Raw genomic sequence first — 27116 nt, forward strand, 5'->3', positions numbered from 1 at the left:
GAGTGGCTTAAAATAACAAGCACTTGTTGTCCCTCATGGCTTCAGTGGGTCAGAAGTAGAAGCAGCTTGGCTGAGCATTTTGGATTGGGGTGTCTCCTGACCCTGTCATCAGGTGGTGGCTGAGGCTGGTATCATCTTGAAAGATTCTGGCACCTGGACTGGGGAGACTCAAATAGTTGGGGGCAGGAACAGTTGGAACTCTTTAGGTCTCTCTCTGTCACTCTTTGTCTGTGTGTGTGTGTGTGTGTGTGTGTGTGTGTGTGTGTGTGTCTCCATGTGGTTCTTCCACATGGTGGTCTTAGAGTATCTAGATTTGTTATATGGTAGCTGAAGATTTCTAGAGCAATTTCTAAGAAGCCAGCAGAAAAGGTCCTTCCTTTTTTAAATTTCACCTGGGAGGTCATGCATTGTTACTTTTGCCACATTCTGTTTTATCAAGGCAATCTTAGCCACTCAGACCTCCATGTATCTCCCTGCCTACCCTATGCTTCTCAACCCTTGGATCCTAACCACATCTAGTTCTTACCAGGATGCTTTCATGCTCACGAGGAGAAACGGCCTTACTCTCACAGAGCATCTTCACTGTGTTACACAGTACAGGACCCATGCCCTTGCCCAATGGCTCTGCTGGGTTTCTGAGTTTCCACTGACACAAACTTGTGTTGAGAATTCTTCGGACCCTCCACCTCCCGAGCAGAAGAACCAATGCCCTTTTTAATGAAGAAGAATGCTAGCTCCTCCCTGCTGACTACTGCCTCTAGAGAATTCCTCTCCAGACCCGTATCCATTTTCTAATCAGTGACGCTGAGACCTACTCTCTGGCTGAATCTCCATAAAATTATACGTTTAGAAAGTAGGGAACATTGTCTGGGTCTTGGAGAGCATTAACTCAATTATATCTCTGTGCCAAGTAATGGTTGTGGTCTTTGCATTTCCCCAAGCATTTCCCTAGGCATTTCCTGAACGTTGGTAAGCAGGATACTAGACGAACTCATGGGCCTGCATGATGCCATGCTTCCAGACAAGTATTTCATGGAGCTTCCAACACTTTTCACATGTCTGTACATTAAAAATATTCTTTGAAAAATAATAATGCTTGTGGCCTACTGGGGCAAACAGAAGATCCTGCTCTTCTAGGAGACAGCTGACCTCAAACCCCATCCAGCTTCCTGTCCAGAGGGCTGAGGGCATCTCTTGCTTGGTAACCTGAAAGCCATTCTTGGTGCACTTGATAGAAACTGGCATTGGGCTGGGCCAGCTGTAACAAATTACCACACACTGGGTACCTTAATGTAATGGAAGTTTATTCTCTTTGTTTTGGAGGCTAGACATCTGAAATCAAAGTGTTGGCAGGGCTGTGCTTCCTCTGAAGGTTCTACAGGAGAATGATGCCTTACCTCTTCCTACCTTCTGGAGGCTCCAGACGTTTCTTGGTGTTCATTGAGTTGTTTCTTGCTACATTACACCAGTCTCTGCCTTCATCTTCATAGGGAGTTTATCTCTGTGTGTTCTCTTCTCTTCTTAGAAGGACACCAGTCATTGGATGTAGGTCCAGTCTTAAATCCAGGATGATTTCATCTTGAGATTCCCAAAAATTACATCTGCAAAGACCCTATTTTTAAATACGGTCATTCTGAGGTTATTAAACCTATTAAAATAAGGTTTATTTTTAAATAACCTCATTCTGAGGTTCTGGGTGAACATAAATTTTGTGAGTATATGATTCAGACTCAGATCAGTAGATCAGAAATGGGATTCTCAAGCTAATTTCTGTTTAGCTAATGCAGTTCATGATTTTAGTCTTGGTAGAAACTCCCTGTTCAGGCCATCAGGTAATTCCCAGATTTTTCTAGACCTAGAACTTCATTCCTGAGCTTTCTTACTCTTCATGTCCTGTTAACCAACCCAAGAAGGAGAAGAGTTATCTTTGCTTAGATTCCAGCCATCAGGCCTGAATTCTGAGAACTGAAAATTTGTCATCTTTATTTTGGTCTACTTTGATCTAGAGTTTCCCCCAGTCTTTGGGGCCAATGCCTTTGGTACTGAATGGGAATGAATGGCAGGCTCTGGATCCCCACTGTTTTGCCTGTCAAGATCCCTCCCCACTTTCCTCTCCAGCAGTCAACCTCTCTGACTCTAGGGATGGTCATGAGACAGGCTGGGCCAGTCCTATGACCTCATCTGTGGTCACAGTGATTTTTATAAGAAGTGGGCTTGGTACTCAAGCCAGTCAGAGTGCTGCCACAGGAGTTCTCTCATGAGAAGTGCAAGAAGGGAGCCCCTTTTCTCTCTGGTCACTGTGAAGATATGAGCCCAGAAGCACCACATTTCTGGTCTCAAGGAGAACCCAATCCGAGAGTTTGAAGTAAAGATTTTAGCCAAAGAAAGAGCCATGGTGATGCTCCAGGGTTGGTTTCCAGACACTCTAAAGGCCCCTGGTATTGCAGAGGTCTGACAATGTTTATTGTAATGTACATGCCTGACATTAGGCTTTTGATTGCAGAGCCATCTACTTCAAAAACAGCCAACTCCAGTAAACATACTGCTAGCAAGACAACTGGAAAAAGAGGCCATCCCACCCATGAAGTTTCCTTTTTTCAGAACCCTTAACTCCAATAAAAGCAGAACCCCAGGTCTTTGCATGCTCTCTCTCTACCCATAATCTTGCTCTGTGGCCCCAGGTTTGACATGAACTCTCCAGACCTTGTGAGTAGTAAACGTTGTTGTTGTTGTTGTTGTTGTTGTTGTTGTTGTTTTTCCAGAACTCCCTAATGGTCATTGCTAAGGTGTGTCTTGCAATCATAATAAGAACCACATGGGCCAGTCCAGCCACAACATTGACTCCAAAATGGGAAATGTCTATGGGGCATCTGGGTGGCTCAGTCAGTTGAGCATCTGACTTTGGCTCAGGTACTGATTTCACAGTTTGTGAGTTAGAGCACCACATCAGGCTTTGTGCTGATAGCATGGAGCCTGCTTCAGATTCTCTCTCCCCCTCTCTCTGTGCCTCTCCCCCGCTAGTTCTCTCTCTTTCTCTCTCTCTCCCTCTCTCAAAAATAAATAAATATTTTTTAAAAATGGGAAATGTCTATGGGGGCTTGCCTTGGCCCAGGCAGTGCACCCAGGCATTACATCATTAGACTTGCTATATCAAGACACACCTGGATTTTTTTTTTCACTTGCAAGGGCACAGAAGATAATAAAACAGATTTAATGGAATATTCTAATACTTAAAAAATCATGTTTAAGATATAAATATGTCACCTTTAAGGGCCAGACTTCCTGTGATGAAAAATCTGGTGGTTGGGGTCTACATCATTTAAGACAAAGCAAAAATGAGCCTGTCTGCCTTCCTTCCTTCCTTCCTTCATTTCTTCCTCCTCCCTCCCTCTCACACTCTCCCTTTCTCCCTTTCCCTCATACCCTCTCCACCCCATTTTTTTCTCTCTCTCCCTCTTCCTTCCTTCCCTCCTCCATTCTTCTTCCTTCCTTCCTTCTTCCTTTCCTTTCCTTTCCTTTCCTTTCCTTTCCTTTCCTTTCCTTTCCTTTCCTTTCCTTTCCTTCCCTTCCCTTCCCTTCCCTTCCCTTCCCTTCCCTTCCCTTCCCTTCATTCCCTTTCTTTCTTTCTTTCTTTCTTTCTTTCTTTCAATTCCACCTATATTACGGGCAAGACAGCCAAACTAGCTGAGAAAAATTTCCTATCCTGCACATTTAAATAATAGGGGGTGGCAGAAACCACTTTGCAGGCATTCTGATAACAAAAACAAGGACACAACTTGTCACAATTGTTAATAGCAATAACCATTACAACCATTTATTGACTGCTCTTGGGCCAGGTATTGTGCTAGTATATTGCATAATTACTCTTCTAAAAAGTAGGTATTTCTCTACTTTGAGGTATACATGAGGAAATGAATATTGACAGGGTTTAAAGGTCATCCAGATGTTAAGAGGCAGTCAAATTTGAAGCCGGATGTGTCTGACTATAAAATCTAGGTTCTTTCTACTTTTTCCATGCTTCTTTGGATGAGATTAGGAGCCATCCAGCATACACAGTAAAAGAGGTGTCTAGTCCCTCAGATTAATGCATTGGGGAACACCTTCATCTAAGTCCTTGACTTGCCTCAGGCCAACTCCCCAACTCTGTTAGATCATTAAGGCCTATTAAAGCATTAACCATGGCCCTCCAGAACTTCTGATGGCTCTGCATTTGGAATGGTGCCTTTTGACACATAATACTTATGACAACTGTGCCCAGATCAGAGAGACCACAATGCCCCAAGGGCATTCTACCACTCCAAACCTAGCAAACCATCACAATGGGTTTTACCACTGATCTGACCATCTCCTAAGTCTGCAGCAAATTTTCAAAGTGGAAAATATTCTTTATAATCCCCAATCTTCATTACCTGACCTCCCTCCCACCTATTTTAGTCATATTCATTTGTTCGCCAAATGTAGGGGGAGTATCTGATAGCTGACAGTGACTTACAGTTCATGTGGCTTCAAAGAGCATGTTTCCATGGCACCCAACACCCATAGCCAGAAGGCCAAACTGGATCAACTCAGTTCTGGAAAATGCCTCTGGTTCCACATCGGTCTGTCCGCTTTGCTTCTTCCTTCTGCTTTATGATCTCATTTCTTAAATGTAACCCCTGATTTTGATGTTTGGACTCAGCTCTCCTTGCTCAGATCTGGTACTTTGTCTTAGGATTGGGTTTCAAAAATGGTCCTCCCATCATAGAAACAGAAAGTACAATTGTGGTTACCAAGGGTTTGGGGGAGGGTGAAAAGGGAAAGTTGCTGTTCTGGGGTATAGAATTTTAGTTTTGCAAGAAAAAGTTCTGGAGATCTGATTCACAACAATACGAATACACTTAACTGCACTGTGCACTTAAAAATTGTTAAGATGGGAAATTTTATGTTAGGTATTTTTTTACCACAATAGAAAAAAATACCAAAAAAATTTTTTAGTGCCCAGAAAAAGAAGTTCCCTCCATTCAGGTATTTTCCTAAGAGCTGCAAACTGACCTTGCTACCATTATGCACAAATTAGAGCTGACTTTAAAGGACGTTTACTCCTTAACATGTGTTCCAGTTTGGAACCTTGATGTTGGCTCCAGCTATAATAACAATTCACTCAGTACTTGTACTAGTAAGAATGTATGTTAAGATTGTATGTTTTAGGGGTGCCTGGGTGGCTCAGTTGGTTAAGCGTCCAACTTCAGCTCAGGTCATGATCTCAAGGTCTTTGAGTTTGAACTCCACTTCAGGTTCTGTGCTGACAGCTCAGAGCCTGGGGCCTGCGTCGGATTCTCTGTCTCACTCTCTCTCTACCCCTCCCCCACTCATGCTTTGTCTCTGTTTCTCTCTCAAAAATAAACATTTAAAAAAAAAAGAATGTATGTTTTAAACATGGGATCCATGGTTCTCAAACTTCAGTATGCAGTTAACAATCACAGGCTTATTATAAATGTATATTCCAAGGCTTACCCCAGGCTTACTGAATTGGAAATCTTCCAAGGCTGAGGCCCAGCAGTCTGCATATTCAGTCAACTCTATGTTATTCTGATACAGGCTGTCCTTGTACCGTGATTTGAGAAATTCTGCTTTGGAAGGTATGCTGCTTTTAGGGCAAAGGCCAAATGTTTAATTTTATTTTCTCTTCTATGGCTCAAGCTCAGAGCTTTGTACTTAGTAGGGACTTACTTGTGGTTGAAAAAAACACAATAAAAAAAGTATCTGCTACCCTTGTCCAAATAAAATATAATCTGTAGCATGTGGTTTCTTTCAGAATTAATCGTGCATTAATACTTGGTATTTGAGCAAGCCATATAAGAAGGAGCTATAATATGATGCAAGTTCAAAATATGTGGCTTTAGTGTTTAGTGTTTTGAAATCCAGGCTCTCAGATCCTCTGATCTCATATAACTCTAAAAAGTCATTTCCTTCTTGAACTTTTTATCCCTCTTCAGCCTTTAAATGAAAATGAAGCATTCATTCCTGGTTTCAACCTGACTTACAGCTTTTTTTTTTTTTTTTTAATTTTTTTTTTTAACCTTTGTTTATTTTTGAGAGAGAGACAGAGCATGAATGGGGGAGGGTCAGAGAGAGGGAGATACAGAATCTGAAACAGACTCCAGGCTCCGAGCTGTCAGCACAGAGCCCGACGCGGGGCTCGAACTCACGGACCGTGAGATCATGACCTGAGCCGAAGTCGGACGCTTAACCGACTGAGCCACCCAGGCGCCCCTTACAGCTTTTAATCTATGTTGTTAATGAAGTATTAGACAGCATTATGATGTATTTCGTTGTGTAGTCTGTCCACACAAGAATAACTGTGAATATGTGTTTAAAGTTCCATGTACTTGAGAATTTAATTTTTTGTCTGAAGAAAAAGAAGTTCATTTATCTAGTGAGCAAAGCAATTTGGAATTGCCTCATTTAGATAAAATTCATAATTTTGTTTCTAGTGGAACATTTACATATATGATATCACAAAAATGTTCAATGGCAGCTTTTTACTTGGAAATTAATAAGGTAATTTGTTCTTCATGCTTGAGAGGAATTTTGCCTATGAGATGGGCGGTGGTCTGTGAAGGCTTTCTGACCCTGAGAGTCTGTGAATTTATGCTGCCAGAGTAATTTCTTGATGCACTCAATATTACTTGGATGTAATATGAAATGTAATTTGTTCCCCACAGAGGACAGAGTTTGTAGCTCAAAATTTGCCTATCAAAGTGAATTTCATAATGGTTTTATCTCCATGTATTTTTAGAATGACATCATGCGGCAGAACTATAAACATTCAAATGGAGAATCAAAAGTTGGGTCAGGTAGTAACACCCCAGTCGATTTGGCTTTTAACTTTTCTGAGGGACTAATATACATTCTCTTTCTTCCCTGTATCATTTTATTATGATGTCCACAGTAGCACAGAGGTCACCAAATGCTTGGTATGAATATAACCAGGATTTGTGGCATTCTGAAACATCTTGAGAGACTTGGAGGGTCAGGTCGAAAGTCACAGAAGCTTAGAACTAAAAGGACCTCAAGGATAGATCCTAAGGACATTCAAGTAACTGAGTTGCTCACAAGTGCATGATGGTAGAGAGATGCCTTGCTTCTTTCTCAAGGCCATACACTTCCCACTGCTTTGAATGAAGAAAAATTAAGAAGTTGTTTTGTCTATTCTGTCTTTGGGTAACATTGTCCTAACTATTCTTTAGTAACATACCACACATTACATGTATTTGTTTCTTCTTTCTGTGTCTTTTATTCATTGTGGCAGACAGACTCTAGGGCAGCTGCCATGATCCCCTACCTCTTGATATTCACGCCCTTTGATCTCCACCCTCTGAGTTTGGGCAAGACCTGTAACTTGCTTCTAACCAACTGAATGCATCAAAGGTAATGGAATATACATGGTTATATGTATGAGATTACCTTACATATGACTGTAAACCATCTTGATAGGAGACTCTTCCATAGCCTGCCTGGCCAGAGATGGCTTAGCTGGGTCCACTTCCTCAGAGTCTTATAAGGCTTCAGTCAAGGTATTGGCTAGAGCTGTGGTTTTATCTGAGGCTCAACTGGGGAAGGAACTGCTTCCAAACACATGTGATTGTTTGCAGTATCCATTCCTTGCATGCTGTTGGTTTGAGGGCCTCAGTTTCTTGCTGGTCAGTAGAAGGAGGCTACCCCCACGTCCTTGCCCTGTGGTGCTCTTCAGAGGCAGCTCACAACATGGCAGCTTGCTTTTTCAAAGCCAGCAAGGAAGAGACAGACTCTTTGTCATATTGGATATGGTCAGAAGACTCACTTATTTTAATTTTTTTAATATTTATTTATTTTTGAGAGAGACAGAGAGAGAGAGAGAGCAAACAGGGGAGGGGCAGAGATAGAGGGAGACACAGAATCTGAAGCAGGCTCCAGGCTCTGAGCTCTCAGCACAGAGCCCAACACGGGGCTCCATCTTATGAACTGCGAGATCATGACTGAGCCAGAGCTGGACGCTTAACCGACTGAGCCACCCAGGTGCCCCAGAAGACTCACTTATTTTAAATTGCTGTATCTATTTGGGGTGAATTTGCACCCCATGATTTATGTTAAATTCTAAGGCTTGTGATCATGTTCACCTTGACCATATCAATGTAAACCCATTCTGAACCTTTTTCATTAGTTATATAATGATACGGTTCAGGAGATTGTGGAGCATATTGACTGTATCGTGAATTCAAACAAATGTACTATGTTTTTTTAAGTTTATGTATTTATTTTGAGGTGGGTAGAAGCAGAGAAAGAGGGAGAAAGAGAACATCCCAAGCAGGCTCCGTGCCCTCAGCGCGGAGCCCAACTCGGGGCTCAATCCTACGAGTGGTGAGATCATGACCTGAGTTGAAATCAAGAGTTGGACACTTAACCAAGTGAGTCACCCAGGCCAAACATACTGTATTTTAAGCAAGGAAATTGTATGCACTATTAAATTATCAACCAACCTACCACTTGGCCTTTACTAGACCAGAGTGACTATCAAAGCAATAAATTTTAATTTTTGCTTGGCAAATCAATTTCACTGCCGTGTTCTTTCCCCTCCTTCCTTCCTTCCTTCTCTCCAAATGTTACACAAAAATAAGGTAATATTTGGGCACCAATGCTCTTGGAATTTATGGTAATCTCTTATCCCCGCCCCCAACCCCGCTGCTTCAGAAGTATGTCATGCTCTGTCCCTACAGTCATCTGTTTTCTTTTCTGCATATTTCTTCCCAGTGACAGCTTTGCTTCTCCCTGCTTCCAACAGTGATTAGCTCACAAACTACCTTATGGTTGAGTCCAAAGGCTTTGCCCAAAGGGACACACAACTGGCAGAAACAGCAAAAAGAAAGTGTCCCTGTTTCAACATTAATAGGAAAACTTTTACCACAGCACCAATTATAACTTCTTTAGTTACTATGACATCAGATTTTAGTCTTGACAAAACTGATAAAGCTCTAGGCATTTATTATTGGATAGTCTCGGGATCCTTTATTTCCCCCTTCATTACATGGAAACTAGCACTGTTTTATTTTAGGTGCTTGGCAGTGACAAAATACCAATAGAGGTCAAAGCCAAATCCAGTGAAGGAAGGCAATCTGGTTTAGATTTTCCCACTGAACTTCACCAAGGCTGGGCTTCTCCTGCGAGATAGTCTGAACTGTTTGATTTCTGCCAGCATTATTGTAATTTCGCAAAGTAACTATGATATTATTGTTTACTGACAATAGTCTAAGTAAAAATAAACTACTGGTGAACACAATTCAATTTTAATGACCTTAATGGGAAAGTTTTATTTCTATCCCACTAAGTATTCTTGTTCCTTCAAAGAATGGTTAACTTTTATGTCTTATTTTTATAATGTAGAACTCCTTCCTAAACTTCAACCATCTTTTCAGTGTTTCAACTAGAATTTAATGTTAAAGTTTATTTTATTATTTATTTTTGTGGCAGGGAGAGGCAGAGAGAGAGGGAGACAGAGAATAAAAGTAGGCTCTGTGCTGTCAGCACAGAACCCGACACAGGGCTTGATCCCACGAACCATGAGATCATGACCTGAGCTGAAATAGTCAGACACTTAACCAACTGAGTCACCCAGGCACCCCATCCTACTACAGTCAGAGGTCCATCCTTTACCTGCATCCTTTCAATTCATCCTTCCAGGAGTTCTCATTCATTTTCATTAGTATGATACAATTCAAGTCCAAGGAACACAGTTCCCCACCATGTGGTCGTCACCTAGCACTTCTACACGTTGTGAACAAAGCCAGGCTTTTATTAAAGGTATCTATAAGGCATTTAGGTGCAGTACATTCAGCTTGAACAAAAATATGCAGATCTTTGTTGCATTTTGTTTGACGACTTTGGCTTGGGATTCCTCTGTATTGTATACACTGAAATTCTTTGTAGGTGACTACAATAAAAAAAATGTATTTTCTTCTACTTGCAAAACCCAAATAGTGGAAGAAAGCCGCACATTACCTTTCCCCATGAGGCCTTTGACTTTTTCCCCTAATGCCTTTTGAGAGAATCTATCATTAATTTTAGATTAGGAGCACAGAGCCTCTCTGTTCCCATAAAATGTTTTAATGCTTCATTTCTAGAGATGGCTATATGGGGAGCTCTGTGAAGCTGTTCTTTGTGAGAAGTAAAATACTTCCTCACAAAAAGAGAAGTAACGTTTCTGGTGAACAATGGAAGCCTGGCAGATGTACTTGGTGTTTGAATCAGAGTTCTTGCTTTGCACATGGGAGCATGGTTTGCTCCTAGAAACATACTACCCTGTGTCTGGCCATTTCTTGCCAACGTCAGCCTGTGTCCCCTTTAGCCGCTTCACTACACTGCAGCTGTTATATACTGACCACCATGGACTTCTTTCGTCCTTTCTGCCATTACAACAGGGCCATTCACTCCTCACTTTCTGTCTCTTTTTTAAAGAAATCTTTTCCTCCCCCTCTCTGCCTGGGAATGTATATGCTCTTGCTTTTCCCTCACCAGATCTTGCTGAGCTCATTGTTTAGCCTATTCTTTCTAATATACAGGACTTTGCATTAAGGCTACAAATGAACAAGAAATGGCTGGGTCCAAAAACAATAAATCACTAAACAAAAGCAGGGAATGGGACTTTTTTTTTTTGCATCTAGAGACTTAATTTCTTCACGTTTTCTTTGGTTTCATCTTTTTTTTTTAATGGTTATTTATTTAGTTTGAAGTGGGGAGGGGCAGAGAGAGAGAGAGAGAGAGAGAGAGAGAGAATCCCAAGCAGCCTCCGCGCTGTCATCGCAGAGACCAATGCAGGGCTCGATCTCACAGACTGTGAGATCATGACCTGAGCCAAAATCAAGAGTCAGATGCTTAACTGACTGACTGAGCCACCCACATGCCCCTGGTTTCATCTATTGCAGGGAACTTGTAATTTTCAAACATTCATATTAGTAAAGTTGGCTTTGACTTGATCCATTTTTATCAAGACTACCCCAAATGAGAGAGAGCTTTTGTCTCTCCCTTAAATACCATCAGCTTGTTTTTTCACTGCTTTTGCTTCTTCAGCTGGCTTCTCCACAGCAATAGGGAAATTAATGTGTCTTCTTAACATTGTATGTAAAAACTCTTCGAGTCTTCTAAAAGTTTTTTAAATGTTTATTTTTAAGAGAGAGTGCATGCACGTGTGCACAAGCAGGGGAGGGGCAGAGAGAGAGAGAGAGAGAGAGAAAGGGAGACACAGAATCTGAAGCAGGCTCCAACCTCCAGGCTGTCAGTGCACAGCCCAATGTGGGGCTCAAACCCCCAAACCATGAGATCATGACCTGAGCCGAAGTCTGACCCTTTGGCACTCCATCTTCTAGTCTTCTAAATAGGAGTCACCAGCATAAAAAGGATTTAGAAGTTTTCCTTATTCTTAGGTAAAACAAAATCAGTTGTCTAATCCTGTTCATTTTTATTTTTTTAATCAAAGTATACTTTGACCAGTTTCAGGTTACCACATAATGATTCAATATTTGTATATATTATGCAATGATCACCACAGTAAGTCGAGTTAACGTCTGCCATCAAACATAGTTCTAAAATTTTAGTTTTTATTCTGCTAAGAACTCCCGAGTTCTACTCTTTTAGCAACTTTCAAATACACATCACAGGGGCGCCTGGGTGGCTTAGGCAGGTGAGCATCTGACTTCGGCTCAGGTCATGACCTTGCAGTTTGTGGGTTCGAACCCCGCATCCAGCTCTGAGCTGACAGCTCAGCTTCAGATTCTGTGTCTCCCTCTCTCTCTGCCCTTGCCCACTTGCACTCTGTCTCTCAAAAATGAATAAATGTTCAAAAATTTTTTTTCAAATACACATTACAGCGTCATTAACTATAGTCACCAAATCCTTTTTAGAAGGTGGGATATTAGTAAGGAAAATAATTTTATAGGCCACTGCTTCTCATATTTCAGTGAGCACCAGAATCACCTGGGGTTAAGATAGTTGCTGGGCCCTGCCCCTGAGAGTCTGATCCCTGTGCTACTGAGTCTACTGGTCGTTAGACAGCACGTGCAGCATGCCGAGTAGCCCCTCCAATCAAGAGATTCTCTAGCTTCTCCTGGATTGCTTCTCAAAGTGTTCCCCTAACACAAAGAACAAATTGTTGATAGTAAGTGTGGAACGACTGACAGAAAATGATAGATAATCAATAGGTAACTAATAGAATCATGTGATGGATCTTAAGTAATAACAGTTTTTAAAATTTTGTCGTTGGGGAGCCTGGGTGGCTCAGTCGATTAAGCGTCTGACTTTGGCTCGGGTCGTGATCTCACGATTCGTGGGTTCAAGCCCTGCATCAGGCTCTGTGCTGACAGCTCAGAGCCTGGAGCCTGCTTCGGATTCTGTGTCTCCTTCTCACTCTCTGCCCTGCCCTTGCTCATGCTCTCTCAAAAATAATAATAAAATAAACATTAAAAAATTAAAAAACAATAAAGTTCTGTTGTTAAAATTAATAAGGTTTTACAGCATGGGTGCACACTACAAAAAATAAAAGGGCACTAAATATGTATATCACAAACTGATCTGTCCCCACATTCCAGATCCACACTCCCACTTTGCCAAATCAACCGTGTTTAAGTATCTTGTTTGAGTATCTGAATTTCACATTTTGAAAGAAGTTGAGAACTGCCCTCCACATAGTTTGTGCCAGTTTATATTTCCATCAGCTGTTATGGGGATGCTTATTCCTCCACACTTGAATGGTATTAGGCAATACCAAAATTTTGACCTGTCCGTCTGATATGTGAAAAGCAATATCTAATTTTTATCTTATGTTGTATGTAATCATGAGAGAAGTTAAACATCTTTCAGTTGCAAAACCGTGGATAATCTTTAATACAGATGGGCGACCAGTCTATAAACTCAACTTCATAATTTCTTTTAAGCAAAAGTGTGTGCTTTTCTTGTTCACCTGTTGATAACTTCCTTTTGTTGAACCTTGCCTCCAAAAGTATTTCAACTACTTTTGAATAAAAAGAAATAAGTTTGGTGACCCCTGTGGTCTGCCCTATCCCTCATTTCCCCCAGGAAATTCTATTTATAAGCCATTCCTTTGGGAAATGAACGAGGTGACACATGTTTGCTGATGGTATTTTATACAGAAAATGATACATCTCCAAACCCAAGCTTTCCTTATGGAAAATGTCAATTTAGCGAAGTGTAGATGATAGGAAATTAAACTTTGACTCTGGTACCATTACGAACACTGAATTTTCCTCAGCTTGTTTATTGGTATTCACTTGAAAGAAACACATACACACACACACACACACACACACACACACACACCTCAGACTTTTTGAAATCAAATGCATTTCCTGCCTTCTTCTTTCCTCAGTGCTCTTACGACCAGCCTATTTATAGCCCAGAAAAGGAAAAAGCTCCACTGGAGGCAGGAAAACTAAGTTCAGAAAGAATAGGAGGAAGTGTGCCTGCCATTTAGCCAAACAACCTTTAATTCATTGAGCTCAAAGCCCAGCAGCTTCACTGTCGTTGTTAGGCGTAAACAGCTTGCAAATTTGAATTTTTTTTCTCTCCCCACTTTTGACCAGCACTGGGGCATTGAAGGTGATGGCAGTGTTTCAGAAGCCAGAACAGAAATCTCTAGGTGTTTGCACACAGGGAAGAGAAACTTGTTAGGGGTTGGTGAAGTGGAAAGAGAAAATTCAAGAGAGGAATGAGCTTGATATGATTCCACGTCTGTGAGTTAAGGTAAGTGTCATTTTTAAGACTGTCCATTGTTATGTCTATAAGGGATATCATAAGCAATGGAAGTAGCCAGAGACAGTATATATGCTTTGAAGGCAGGTCCTCATGAAAAGCTCATAAGCTTATTTATATTTCTGAAGAAATATAGAAATCAGTCTCAGTTATGACATATTCAGTCTTTAACAATGATATATATTTTTTTGAAATAGTATTTGTTTCCTTAAGATAGCTTTATCTCCATTAAGCTTTCTTCAGTTCCCTGATCACCAGGGGATTAAATAGTATAAATACTTTTGCTGAAGATCATTTTTGAAAAATGATTTCTAGGATTTGTCTGTTTATTCTCTTCAAAGTGCTGATTAATGATCATGTACCATTTCTTTGATCAATACTGGTTTAGAATATATTTAAATCAGCTCTCAAACTTGAGAAAAGTTACTTAACTAAAAGTTAAATTTTGTAGAAAAGTAAGTGAAGATAAAGTTGTTGTTGTTGTTGTTGTTGTTGTTGTTGTTGTTGTTGTTTTCAACACAAAGCTTCTTCTCTGGGACATTAATTTTCAGACAAAGGAGGATTTCTAGAAGCACCAAAACAACACTGAACAGCTATGGTGATAGAAACTGTTCACCATAATTTATTTACATTTAAGTTAGGATTTCAAAACATTCAATTAGCAGGCATTTTCTGAGTGACCTGAAAAATGCCACTAGCTTTGGAAGTGGAAAGGTGGAAAGGTTAAATCCAAGAACAGTTGATGCTGCCCACAAAAACTTGGAAAGCTCCTAGGGACATTCCGAATTCTTTTAACATTCCTTGCCATCAGACAAGCACATTTGTTGAAATTATGCACCATATTTGCATCCACCACTGATAACTACCCCCCATTTGTGTCCTGCAGTAACTTGATTGATGTCACAATGACAACAAAGGGATACGTCTCTAGTGGTCTGTTGAAAAGAAAGAGCAGAAGGAAACGTTGGCTGTTATTTTGGCTTATCCCAGTTCGAGACTGGTATGTTTAGAATCTGTTGCAAGAAGATAGCAAAGCTGGAAGCCAGAAAAAGCTGAGCCAGCCAGATTGTAACTGGTGCAAGGAGCCAAGACGTGGCTGTGGCTCCATGTGGACTTGACTGGCTGTTCTCCTCCCTAGGAGAGTTTAAGCGTTATTAGTATTTTTTTTTCTGTTTAGAAAAATTACAATCCATTCCTTGGAAACTGTAGCAAAGTGTAGTATTCTTGAATAGAGAGAACCAGTTTTCTTAGTTGCTCTGAAACCATAAAAATAAAGACAGAAATAACATATATCTGGGTAAATATGATCGATCTGAAGAAACAAGTAAAACAAACTCTTAGCACTTGTTTCCAAGACACTCCAGTGCCACATAGTCAGTTCTGCATCCATTGTATTTTTTGCACCAAGTGAAATCCAGGGTAATCTGATTAATTTCCACTCCACGTGAGACTAGTGATAGAGATGCTGCTTACAGTGGTCCTGGTTTCTGTGAGTGTTGAACTCCCTGCCCTTACAGTTTCAAAACAACTTTTTCATTTGAAAAATGTATATTTTTCTTTTTTTAAAACATATTTTTAATGTTTATTTATTCTTAGAGAGAGAGAGAGAGACAGCACAAGCAGGGGAGGGGCAGCGAGAGAGACACACAGAATCTGAAGTAGGGTCCAGGCTCTGAGCTGTCAGCACAGAGCCTGATGCGGGGCTCGAGCTCATGAACCGGGAGATGATGAAACTGAGTCGAAGTCGGTCGCTCAACCGACTGAGCCACCTAGGCACTCCCAAAATGTGTATTTTTCACTTGTATATTTACATTTTGAGAATAGAAATGTTTTAAATACGATCGAAGATTTAACTAATAGAGACAATTAGGAGTTATGTGTTTTATTCTAAGAACATATTTTTTTTTCACTTTGAGAAGTCTTATGCTTGGTCATTGGTTTCTGGATGCCCGCAGATGGTCATAAATGTGTTCCTGCAATGCCAGTTATTTAAAATAGATTTGGGGGGGACTGTTTAATAGTTTCACCAGTTTCTTGATTTTTTTTCAAGCTCCTGAGTGTATTTTATGTTAGAGTTAGCTAATTTTGAAAACAAAATTAGGAGCTTTTTTTTTTTTTTTTTTTTTTTTTTTTTTTTTTAGCTTTTCTATTAATCAAATAGAAATCCGTTGCTTGGTTTCCAGCATGACTCTTATTTACTGTGTGTTAATAGGTGACGTTATCAAGCCACCTCTGGCCCTCACATTTAAATATAAGTGAAATCAGATTATTGAAGAGATAGTGTGAAGTGGTGACAAATTGACATGTCACCATGTGTAACCCATGACTTGTAGGATGCGTTGAAATGGAGTGTGGGGCGAAGCATGCCAAGGTCAGGCAGCTGGACCCACCTGGCCTGATGCTGTGGGGACGGGGGGGGTTGCATATTGGTTTTAGTGTGTCTGGGAGCACCTCAAATCCAGGTAAGTGGCCTCTGGAGGTTTTCTTTCTCCTCTGCCCTCATCCCTTCATGCCCTATGTTACAGGTTTACAGCAGCCCCACACCACACAAGCATATTTATGAAGTTTTCCTACTTGCACTGCAAACTTTACCTTTGATAACTCAACATTTACTCAGAGAAATGGAATTCTATAGGACACAAAGCATCTTATACCAAATTAATGATTAATATTAACCAAATTAGGGGCGCCTGGGTGGCTCAGTCAGTAGAGCGTCCGACTTCGGCTCAGGTCATGATCTCGCGGTCCATGGGTTCGAGCACCGCGTCGGGCTCTGTGCTGACCGCTCAGAGCCTGGAGCCTGTTTCAGATTCTGTGTCTCCCTCTTTCTCTGACCCTCCCTTGTTCATGCTCTCTCTCTCTGTCTCAAAAATAAATAAATGTTAAAAAAAAATTAACCAAATTAGTGATGTACATAGTGGGTACCAGTAAGGAGGTTCTCCTGACTCAGGCAGGTTTCACGGAGGTATGAGGTTGAGCTGACCTCGCAGGCAGAAGATCTGATGGTACTGTGAGAAATAAGTGTCCGAGACGAGATTGGAACTGTGTACGTGGGCAGGGATGGGAATATTCTTGGTGTGCCCAAGGAATAGGGTTGTCAGATGAAAAACAGGATTCCCAGTTAAATGTGAATTTCAGACAAACAACAAACTTTTTTTGAGTGTAAGTATCTCCGATTGCACTGGTGTGTATGAAGCCTACTGCATGGGACTTACTTATTCAAAAATATTGTTTGTTGTTTATCTAACATTCACATGTAACTGGGTGTCCTCTGTTTTCATTTCCTAAATCTGGCAACCATACCAGGGAGCTGTGTGTCAACAGCTTGACATAAGCAGGGGCAATAAGCATAAGGGGCAAGAGAGAAGCGTCTGGAGGAGGTTGGGGTCAGACTGTGGTGGGACTGTAATGCCAGACAGAGGGGTGCAGAATCTAATTTGAATCCCCTGGGAAGCCAGTGAGGGGCTTTGAAGAAGGAAATGACATCAGTGAGATCTGCCCATTCAAGGCAGGACCTGGTGGGTCAAACAGAGCAGGTTTCTGAGGCCTGGTGACAACAGAGAGAAGGAAACCAGATGGAGACACATTAGAGAACAAATCAACATGTTTTGTAAACTAATTGGCTATGGTTATAGGAAGAGAGGAAGTGTTACAGAGGATGTTATGTTTTACTGTCTATTCTAAGAAATAGCCAATCAGAGAGGTAGCAGCAGGTCAGGGAGTTAGCGGGGAAGATGAAGATTTTGGTTTCAGGCCTATTAAATTTGATGCTGTGATGGCATAGTCAGGTGGAAAGAGTAAGTGAACAGCTGGAAATGGGAAACAGCTTAAGAGGGAGGTGAGAAGCAGAAGAGATAACGGCCAGCATTTCCTTTTCTGCTAAGCCTTTCATGTCCAGTGTCTTGTTGAATGCTTACAACCACCCATGGGCAGGTTGTATCACTGGCCTCATTTTATGAATGAGGAAACTGCAGCTCAGAAAGGTTAAGTAACACGTTCACCACCAGCTAGCTAGTGAGAGACAGGTAGAGAATGGAACGCAAGTGTGTAAGAGGCCAAAGCCCACATGCCTGCTAATTCCCATGGAGAACAAGGAGGATCTGCTCTGGATTCATTTTTTTGCATCTGCAGAGATCTAAAGGAACCAACTTTCCATGCTGTTATCTGATTATTATTATTATTATTATTATTATTTTTTTTTTTGAGAGGGAGAGAGAATGCATGAAGAGGGGAGAGGGGTAGAGGGAGAGAGAGAATCTTAATCAGCTTCCACACTCAGTGTGGAGCCCTCCGCAGAGCTCTGTCACACAGCCCAGGGTCATGACCTGAGCTGAAATCAAGAGTTGAATGTTCAACCAACTGAGCCACCCAGACGCCCCACTGTCACCTGAGTTTTAACTGGATTCCTGGTCTTCAATTTTTTCTAAGTGTGGTAGCTCTCAGAGTTATGCACCTTTTAGTTAATCTCCCCGAGGAAAAGGGAGGAGGTTATACTCAGATTTTTGTGTTTATTTATTTGCACATTTATTTCCAAAATTGGTTTTCCCTTCAGTGCCTCATTTTTTACTTTTCGTCACCTACCTGGTGAATTAAAGATTATGCTGCAAACAGGCCAGAGAATGTTGAACTCCTTACTCTATCCTGGGTTGCCCTCTAGTGGCTGCCTTAGGTAACGACGCTCAGGCCAGGCAGGGACCACGCAGGCAGCCCCTGCTCCTTAGGAAACCAATAGTTCAGAGAATCACTGCAGAATCATCTGTGGGTTCCTCAGTGGTTTGGAGGCTAGTTGTGCTAGGAGGTTCTGGAAAAGGACTTCGTGGAATTACGTACCCCCTTCCAGCTGCCTGGCCTGAAGGGCATTTTGAATAGACCAGTGTTACATTTATCTTAAACTTTGTAATCATTAAAAAAAAAAATCACTTTTTTATCTTGTTAGGAAGGCACATATTATCAAGTTTGGTTATTAAATAGCTTTGAATGCACCTATGTGATTTTGTTGTTAATAAATTTTCCTTTTATTCCAAATATTTACTTCAAGATACACAATATAGTTTTTAGTCAAAAGTGAATAATCTGTCTTTGAGGAATACAGCCTAAGGAAATATTCATAGATCCAGACAAAACTGTATATAAAAGAATGCTTACCTATTTGTAATGGACAAATTTTGGACAAATATACAATAAAACCTTGGCTTGCAAGCATAATTTGTTCCGGAAACATGCTTGTAGTGCAAAGCGCTTGTTTATCAAAGCGAATTTCAAGAACCGTTGGCACAGTTGTGATCATGTGATGTTTGGCGTCCCATACTACTCGTATTGCGAGACATCATTTGTTTATCAAGTTAAAACTTATTAGAAATGTTGGCTCGTCTTACGGAACACTCGCAGAAAAAGTTACTCGCATTCCAAGGTTTTATTGTACAAAAAAAAAATAAGGAAATTGTTGAGTAGTATTCCACAATGTGGAATTTCATATAGGCATCAAATTACATTAAAATATTTAATGTTTATACTAAATGCTAAGTGAAAAGAGAAGGCAAAAAAAGTATATACATGGTATGATCTCACTTTCTTAAGAAATATATATGTTTACATGAAAAAGCTGAGAGCTGAGCATTTATATACCAAAATATTAACAATAGAAGTCTCTAGTTGGTGGGATAATGGGGATTTTTATTTTCTGCTTGTTTCCAGGATAAGCATGTTCCCCAAGATAAGCATGTACTACTCTTATAATCGGGAACAAAAAAACAGTTGTGTTTTGAAAAAGCGGAGAGCTGAGTGCCAGTGTTCTGATTTCTTGCTGTCATGGCTGACAATCATGTAGGTGCTAATTCAGCTCCATTTACGGCTTCTCTGCCCAGTCAAGAGCTGTATCCTGTTTGGGACAGCATAATTCATTGTAATGGAAAAGATGATGATGCACTAGCGTGGTCTATGACTTCACTATATTCATCAGCAACAGGAAACAAAGACACACACTTTTTTTTCATAATTGTTTTAGTAATAATTGACAATTGGAGGAAATGAATGGCAGAAAACAATTATGGGCAGACAAGATGGTCAGCAGATCAGACTGGGAAATGCAAAGGGGCCAGTCTCAGTTTTGTTCCTAAAACGATTTCAGAACATTACAAAGATATTATTGTTTTGTTTTCAATCCACTCCTGAAATCACTGTTGTTTTTACCAGCAGTTGCACAATTCTTTGCTGGCAGCAGTGACCCCCCCCCAGTATGTTTTTGATTCAGTAATCCGGTAATCACACATCAAGGATTTGGAACTGAATTTTTTATGTATATCGATACTCAGGGCCAGTGTGAACTTCTCCCTGTGTGTGTCCACTAATAACGCTCCTTTTTAATAAACTGGCCATTTGTGGCCCATACATGAAATTTTAAACACTTCATTTTCTATTAAACTTTAAAATATCAAATCCATATTTCTCTTTTCTGTGAAATGATCCCTAGTCTTCATTTGAACAGCAGGGGGTTGGGGGTGGGGGTGGGGAACAAACAACCAAAACTCAAAATAAGTGAATTCATGATTCACTCTCTGGTGGAATGAGCACAATTAGTAACCGCTGAGCTGAAAATGAAGGCTGCATTCTCAACTAGGAAAGAGCTAAGTAAGGCAGGTGTTACATACACTGTGGTAACATTTCTCCACCCTAGTGGCTTCTGTCTGTGAGCATAACTTAACTGTCCTGCTGGGCACTGTTAAAATTCTTAGCATGGGGGAACTACACATGCAGGGCGTGCTTTAACCTGTACTCCAAGTCATATTCTTCTCAGATTAGCCTGATTTGGAGTAAAATTCTGCAGCAGCTCTCGCTTCCAATCTTAAAAACCTCTCACTGGTCATGCTCTTTGTTGTGGAGACCTCTAGACCGGTGCTGCCCCATAGGAATATAATGTGAGCCACAACTGTCATGCTATGTTTTCCAGTTGCCACATTGCAAAGATAAAAAGAAACGGAATTAATTTTTTAAATATAGTTTATTTTACCCAATATACCAAAACATTATCATTTTGACACGCAATCAATATAAAAGGCTATTACTGAGGTAGTCTACATTTTCTTTTTTCGGTACTAAGTCCTTGACATCCAGTGTGTACTTTGCATGTGTCTCAGTTCAGACAAGGCTCATCTTACATGCTGAATGGAGTCAGGTGCCTGGTGGCCACTGTAGTAGACAGTGGGAATCTAAACAGAAGACCTATAGTGCAGCCACAGTAATGTAAATGGCATCTGAAATTTGGGCTGTGAGATCCCACTGTCTGTCCAGGACTCAGCCTTCTCCTCTGTGATGTACTAGCAAGCCACGCGAACAGGGATCATCTGCATCTGAAGAGTTGAATAACTGAAGAGCAAGAAAAGATGGCCAGTTTTTGACTTTTTGCCTATTAGATCCAACTATTTTCCCTGTTAGAACAATCCAGCTGTTCGTTTAGACTGTGTCTGTAATGGATTCCTCAGTTGAGGGTAGATAGGGGTAATAGAGGTTTTTAAAAACTCCCAATTTTTGAAATCTGGACTATGTAATTGTTAAGAAACTTTATTTTATAACAATGTTTTCAAGTGAAGTTAGGCATAGGAATAGATTCCATTACACAGCCTAAAACTAACTTCCAGAAAGCATTATCAACATCGTGTTTCTAATAATGCATGCAACTTAGCACAAAGAAAGAAATCTTTAGTAATACACACACATACACACACACACACACGCACACACGCACTCACACACACACACTCCTAACATTGTGATTGCTTGCTGATGTCTATTGTGCATTCTGCCTTGTCTTATTTGAAGAGAAGGAAGTATGCTTCAACAATCTTGTATAACTACTATGCCCTGGGGACTCTCATGCCAGTCAGCTGGAGCGATAAAGATAGCTCTGTGTGCTAAATGTAGGGATCCAAAAATAGAACTAGTGGAAGTGGATAAAACTACAAGACATTGTAGGTTCTTGTGGCCCCACCAATGGCAGGAACCTGGACACAAGAGCCCCAGAAGTCCTGGCGGCAAGTCCCAGCTCCCTAGAACGATCGTCGTTTGGGTTCATTGCTTATTCCGGGAGGGTTTGTTTAGGAAAGCCAGATTTAAAGCAGTCAGAAAACTCTAAAATCAAATGTACATGATGACCATCCATCGATTTACAAATTGGTAGTGCTCCAAAAGCTTGTTTGTAAGAATTTTCTTGGCCTTCGGAAGTAACTTTCCATTTTCCCCATAGAAACAAAGTCATAAATAGTGACTGGGTATGTGCACCTAAAATAACATATATTCTCAATGAAATTGTTGCAATGTATTTACTATATATTTGCAATGTATTACATTAAGTAATTCTTCTTTATTAATCATTATTATTTTATGAATACATGTTAGTTAAATTATTACAAGGCATTAAAATTTTTTTTGAATGCTTATTTATTTTTGAGAGAGACAGAGCACAAGCAGGGAAGGGTCAGAGAGAGAGGGAGACACAGAATCCGAAACTGGCTCCAGACTCTGAGCTGTCAGCACAGAGCCCAAGGCAGGGCTCGAACTCGTGAACCGTGGGATCATGACCTGAGCCGAAGTCGGACACTTAACCGAGTGAGACACCCAGGCTCCCCTATTCCTATGCATTTTAGTGAAATAAAATTATTGTATCACTTCTACATTACTATATCATACATTAATAATATGTTAATAATTACACTACATTAATCCATAAATAGTATATGAATAATTAAAACAAAAAATATGCTGAATTAACTCAGAGTCACCTTACATCCAAAACATTGAGCACTGGAAGAGGAGCTAGCAAATGTCTGGTGTTGCACCAGGCTCGGGAACAAGCATCAAAGATATATCCTACTTATTTTGTCCCTTAATGTTGGTAGGAAAGCAAATTCACCAAGGAAGAATGAGGAAATAGATGGAATTCTTTACTAAGGAGGGTGCCTTACCTATGAGACTCTTAGGGGGAGAAAGCCTTTACATTTGTATGTCTAAACTTAGGATTTGTCTTCTCCTTAAGGAAGAAGTACCCCTAGCAATGCTTTTAGTGCGGAGCCATAATTAGGATCCTTTCTCACTCCCAAATAGGGTGAGATTTTCCTGAGTAACGTTTGGCCAAGAGGGAAGGTGGAGAGGAAGGCCACAGTGAAAGAGAATATGTGGGCACATGATACAGAGATTCGTGCACAAATGCCCCGTTCTCCTGCAGGGAAAGAAAGGCAGAGAATGATGGACTCAACTTTGGATGGTTCTCTGTGCTTTTCCATGAAGCCTTCAGGGTGGGAAACAGGAGGGGAAGGAGGGGTGTGCAGGTGGTCTTTGCGTATTGGGTACGATTTCCAACTCAGTTTTTTGTATCTTCGTGAGTGCCATGAACTCTTGGATTCTGTGGATACCACCATGGCTCTTTCTAATCACCAGTAAATGAAGAGCAGGTGGTGAAGTCAGGCATTAACTGGCCTTTAGGCAAGGTCAAGAAGTCTGGGCTGAATGGGGCCACTGGTTGGCTTGACAAATCAGCAAGAGAATTCAAGGGCATGTGGGTCAGTTGACATTATGTATGTAGCTCAAGAACAGGAGTCTGGGCCAGGAGAACAATGGATTCCTGTGACTTCTCTCTTTCGGAACACCTTCCAATAATTCCTTCTGGCTGCGAACTGGGGCTGTCTCTCTGGTAACGGAAGGCAACTAACAGAGATCAAGGCATGTTGTGCCACAGGCTGCTCAAAGAGGCATGCTACATCTGGGGCACGCACATCTGTGTTCTCTGTGTCCCAAACTATCCCTACCCCTCCCGACGGATGAGCCCATCCTTCTTCGAAATCCTTTCTCTCAATTTATTTTGCTTCTAGGACATTTTCTTTAAAACATCCATGATTTGGGGGCACCTGGGTGGCTCAGTTGGTTAAATGTCTGACTCTTGATTTCCAGCCTTAGGTCATGATCTCACGATTTTGTGAGTTCTAGCCCCACGCTGGGCTTTGTACTGACAATGCAGAGCCTGCTTGGGATTCTCTGTCTGCCTCTCTCTCTGTCCCTCCCCTGCTCATGCTTTCTCTCTTTCTCTCTCAATAAATAAATAAACAAACAAATAAATAAATAAATAAAGCACGCAAGCAAGCAAGCATCTATGATTTTTCTTTGCTCTGAGAACTACGACTCAGACTACCTAAATCCACTGCCCACACTAGGTACTCATTTGAACTCTCAAATTCCACTGCTGAAATTCTCAGCATGTATTCTGGCACATACCACCTTCGTTTTCTCATTTCTCTTTCAAAGTTTTAAACACATAAAATCAGGTACTCTGTCCTCAATCCCATTATACTGAAAATATAAATGTCAGAAACTTTCTGACTGATGTGGGAAATGATCTCTTCCCATTTTTATTCCTCTTGATCCCTGTACCATTTAATATCCTACAATTTTCCTCTGTTGAAATCTGAGATGCCACATTGTTCCCGATTTCTTCCAATCTTGATAAGGGGTTTTTTTTTTCTCTGCCCTCCATTGTAGCTGTTTACCAGGGGTCCTTGTCATCTGTGTTTGTCTAAATCCTTTCTCCCTCAGAGATCTTATTCATGGCTTCCATCTGTAAATAACTCTGAACTTGCTTATCTAACTCTGAGGGAATTTTAGCCTCCATTCTAGGTGCAGGTCTCTGTCTGTCTGTTTCTACTTGATGTTCCATCATCGTTTCAAACTTAGCACGTCCAAAACAAAAACCCTACCCTGTTTCCCTTATCTACCCGGCCTCCCTGTGTTCTTTCCTTTGATGGTGACATCATCCCATCTGGGTTGGAACCATTTTTCCTCTAACTTGTTCTTCACCTCCAGGTGACCCCATAAGTAGATCATCCTTCCTGTTAAATGTGTCTCATATTCCATTCCTCCCTTCCTGTCACTACTGCTTCCATTCTTGTTTGTTTGTTTGTTTGTTTGTTTTTACCTCAATCAAGGACTCTGAGCAGCCATCCAGCTGATTTCCTTCCCTCAGGCTCTCCCCTTCCCTCACACCCACCTCTCCATACTCCTGGGAGAATACTCTGTCTTGGAGAGTGTTAGGACTTTGTTAACAATTGTTAAGTAGACCCCTGTTGCTGGATGGTGAACAAAACAGAAGTCCATACCAGAAACTGAAATAGATTTACTACTCACAGGTCCTGGAGAAGGCACTCTGAATACCTTGAGGGTCTACACGGGGAGGTCAAGGTAGGGTACAGGTACAGGACGAGGGCACATGCCTTTATTAGAGTCTGTGAGTGGAATGCTTTGGGGTTCCTGGGCTATGGCCAGATTGGTCGATTCAAACTGAAAAGAGTTTGGTAAGCTCCACCGGGGTCTTACCTAAGGGTAGCACGAAGGAAGGCCCTGGGAGGCTGGGGGGACTGTTTATTACAAGGGTCATTAGGGAAGTCCTGTTAGGAACTTACATGTACCTGTGACTCTGCAGGATATTATCCCCTCACATGAGGGGCTAGTGCCTGTGTAAGGTCCGCAGGCCACTTGGCCAAACAAAATGGATGCTGAGGCAGCAACACCGTGGAGTAACTTAGCTAAATTCCTGACAGAAGCCTGCAAACTGCCTGTGGTCTTAGACAAGCTTCAGTGAATGGAAATTCACTCAACGTAGCTATACTGGTTTTAAGAAAAATATGTCCTGGAAGCACCAGAAGTGAAGTTGAGAACGGCAAGGACCTCCCTCCAGAAACCAGGTGATCAGGGCCTGAGGCCGTGACTGCTGGAACTTGATGGGTTTTGCCATTCCTCAGAGGCTCTGCTCTCCTGGCCCCCTTGCTTTTCCTGTCTCACTGAGCACAGGAGGAAGGAGGATGTCCATCACCTCCTCAGTTTGAAGGTCCTTTTTGTTCAAGCACCGATAGAAATGGATAGATCTCCTGCTTTGAATTCCCAATTCTCTTGAGAAAGAATCTAATAATCAGAGTGACCTAAACCTGCTTCAGGTGTATCAGTTCCTTGTCTGGTCATTTATGACCTTGAGAGAGGAGGCACGGTAGTAGTCCTGAGGACAGGGACAGTTTTCAGAAGAGAGGCTTGTGCTATGTAAACCATCTCTTACACATCTGGCCTTCGGATGTAATAGAGCATTTTATTTTATTATTTTACTTCTCTCTGCCAGGTCCTAACCAATAATGTGTCTCCTAACTTTGCCTAAACATGTCGTGTGTTTTCCCTCTCTGCAGATTTCCCTGTGCTGATCTAGGCAGCTCAGGTTCCACCACATCCCCTTTTTTCTCTCAATCCAAATCCTGCAGGCTTCCAGATGTGGTACCCATCTGCCATTTTTGACAAAGCCATCAGCAGTCTTCAGGGACCTTGACCTCTTCAGAAATGCTATAACACACTGTCTATCTAATATATTGAATCACAGGATGTTTGGTATATTTGGGATATTTCATTTTTTCAGTCATTTTATGCCTCCCTAGTTAATTTTCCAGGAGTTTCTCCTCTCATCAATTTAATTATAAATTCCATGAGGTATAAGTCATAGGAGGGTCACTGGATACCATCTTTCTGCAGGTTATCATACATGTACATGAAAAGGAAGTTTAAGAATGGTGTGATGACAGTCGATCTTATTTTTCTTCTTTGTGCTTTTCTGTACTTTGCAAATTGTTTGTGGTGAACATACATGAGTTTTGAAATCACACACGTACAAAGAACATAAGTCACTTTTTGAAAACTGCAACTATTCCAAATAGGATCAAGTCAACCCCCTGTGATACCTTGACATAAACTTGGGTTATCGTACTTTTCTAAGTTGGGTTGTATAAATAATCCTGTGAATTAAGGAAGTTGCCTGGGAAGAAGAATAGTTTTGAAATCTGGAGCATAAGACTGGGAAGGGTGGCCAAGGTAGAGAGCCTGGGGTGGGCCTGGCCCCCAGGGACCACCAAAGAGGGTTGCATATTATAGAGTGATGAGTGTATTATAAAGACCCTGAGTTTTTGGCTAAAGAAGGGTGTAACACAAAACTTTAAGTCTGAGATCCCATTCAAATGAGATCAGTGGGTTTTTTTTTTTAAGTCACAAATGCACAGTGACAATATTTTGAAAGGTGGAAAATAGCTGACTAGTAACTCAACAATAGAAATCAGAAAATCAATCCAGTTTGCCCTGGAGAACCCAGGAATTCCCCTGAAACTGTAGGTGAAGATGAGGCTAACATCAGGAAGACTGGTTGAAAGTCTTCCTAATAAGCAGATTCCCAGATCCCTTCCCTTACTTTACATAGTTGGGAGTTGCCCCCTCCCTTGGTGTAGCAGGACTCTGGAGGTTTTTTTCTCTCAAGAAGTTAAAACATGGGGTGT

General features: G+C 41.2%; 1 protein-coding gene across 6 annotated transcripts in view; it reads left to right on the top strand.

Annotated features, from left to right (window-relative positions):
- Positions 1–13470: 13470 nt before the first annotated feature.
- RASGRP3 (RAS guanyl releasing protein 3) overlaps positions 13471–27116 on the top strand; it is a 105480-nt gene continuing 91834 nt past the window's right edge. For 4 of the 6 annotated variants that reach the window (XM_081795201.1, XM_081795203.1, XM_060652270.3 and 1 more), the window contains exon 1: positions 13473–13767. The gene's annotated coding sequence lies outside the window, so the exon portion shown is untranslated. Of the gene's footprint in view, positions 13768–27116 lie in introns of all 6 variants that reach the window. The other 2 variants (XM_060652329.3, XM_081795206.1) reach the window with 1 other exon arrangement.

The sequence above is a fragment of the Panthera onca genome, chromosome A3, assembly GCF_046562875.1.
Source record: "Panthera onca isolate mPanOnc1 chromosome A3, mPanOnc1 haplotype 2, whole genome shotgun sequence".
In the NCBI taxonomy this organism is placed as follows: Eukaryota; Metazoa; Chordata; class Mammalia; order Carnivora; family Felidae; genus Panthera; species Panthera onca.